Genomic DNA, 1,976 nt, shown 5'->3' on the forward strand with positions numbered 1-1,976 from the left:
TATAAGGATCAAGGCCCACACGGTCTCAAACTCTTTAAATGCCATTTCTTAACTCGTTAATATATGACAATTTTCTGTGTATGTATATTGTTATTTGAGCCATCTCATTCTTTCATATATCTTTACCCTAAAACTAACCATCCTGGAGGTAATAATTTGTCTTGCCGTGAGACCAACATAGGAATTTAAACAATTTTATAAGGAAACTACGAGAAGATTAAGAAGTGTACATTAAGCCCAAATCAACCATAAGTTATTAGTTGCAAACATCTTAACTGATTACACATCGATATTCTCCTGCAACAAACATTATATCCAACATGTGAAACCATTATTGGGATTAGTTAAAGTACACAGATTGCGACATTGCAGTAGCTCCAGAATTAGGCACCTTGATGTATCCAACATGTGAGGAATCAGTGACTCTAGTAAGGGTTTGAAGATCATAAGCGATCCAACATCTGGAGTTCTCCCCGTTGTAGAAATAGCCGACACACTTGCAATCCTTGGTACATTTGTTTCCGCAGGTACTTTCACTTACTCTATCCCCTGTGTTGTATTTGCTGGTGTAATGCTGAACCCCTTCAAGTTTGTAGTAGTGAAACTCACTCGCCTTGCATGGCGTCACAGCGTTCGGCACGCAGTTATTGCTCCACCCAAAAGATCCATTTTCTAATGGGCAAGCCACACATTGGTTATCTTCACATAGCCCTAACTTTCCACATTTCTCAGGCAATTGGCATTCGCTCTCACCGGAATCTCTATCAAAGAGAGTGTACGTAACTTTCCAAACACCATCACGCACGTCGAGGAAGTAAGTGTGCAGCCTAATGTTGCCATCAATTCCAAGCCTGAGGTATGTCAAGGTGCTGTTGTTCACTGGCCTGCCAATGATCACGTTGCCACCGCTGGAAGAATTCGCCACTTGGTAATCAAATCCAATGTCGAAACTCTCGGAATCAGATGTGAGGGTGACATTTTCCAAGGACCCTTTTTGGATGAAGAACCAATCAGATGAAAACCAGTATAGAGTTGGTTTAGGAGAGTTCTTGCTTTTGTAGTACAAGCTCAAACCTTTAGCTTTGGGCTCCAAAACCAAGCTATAAGGTCCTTCTACATTTTCCTTCTCTGAAAGCCTACTAACCAACCTCGATGGCCCTTTTGCTCTAAGGTACTGACCAACCAAAAGGGTATCTGTGGGGTGATCAAAACTTTGCCAAACGAACTTACCTTGGGCATCAATGAGGACCATGTTACCATTTGGAAGCAACCTAAAGGCCACAACACCCTTGTTAGCAGTGTTGGTTTGCCATGCAATTCTCCCATCAGCATCTGCTAGCACAAGGTTCCCATCAGTCCCAAGTGAAAAAGTGGCGTTTTCTCCAACTGGGTTGCCCCTATTGGCCTCCCAAACCCAGCGAAACAGCTGCTCTGAGCGTTGAAGCCCCACGCGCAGCGCTAGAGTGAAGGCGTTTGGGGTGGTGTTGTAGAAACCAACTTGGAAGGGAGAGTTGAATATGCTTATCATCCGATAATCAGCACCGTACTCAACAATGAACTCTCCAAGATCACCTGAGTTCTGAAATTTGAAAGTCTCATTCTTAGGAACAGCAGCATAAACAATGATGCTGAAGAATGAAAACACAATTAAGGTAAGGAAAGTTTTGGGTTGGGACTGAAAAGCCATTGTTGTAATTGATGTGTTACGTACGAAGTCTGCTTCTCTATTTATAGTAAAATCTTAGACCTGAAAACCAAGTCCATTTTTCTGGTACGCATTGTTTACAAGTTGAAGTTGAGAGTAGTTTGTACCAATCTTTCCCATAAAACACAAAGGATAATGATATTATAATAATTAAATTTTGATAAATTTTTTTTATAATTTAAGTTGAAATATTATAAGTGAATTTGAAATATAAAAAAATAGAAAAATACTTAAAAAATGACAACATAAATTAAAAAAGATTGTCAAAATT

The 1,976-nt window shown here is 40.0% G+C and overlaps 1 pseudogene; it reads right to left on the reverse strand.

Annotated features, from left to right (window-relative positions):
• Positions 1-242: 242 nt before the first annotated feature.
• LOC114186097 (epidermis-specific secreted glycoprotein EP1 pseudogene) lies at positions 243-1,687 on the reverse strand (annotated as a pseudogene).
• Positions 1,688-1,976: the final 289 nt, after the last annotated feature.

The sequence above is a fragment of the Vigna unguiculata genome, chromosome 5, assembly GCF_037176805.1.
Source record: "Vigna unguiculata cultivar grain cowpea cultivar isolate G323 ecotype 2 chromosome 5, ASM3717680v1, whole genome shotgun sequence".
NCBI classification, from domain to species: domain Eukaryota; kingdom Viridiplantae; phylum Streptophyta; class Magnoliopsida; order Fabales; family Fabaceae; genus Vigna; species Vigna unguiculata.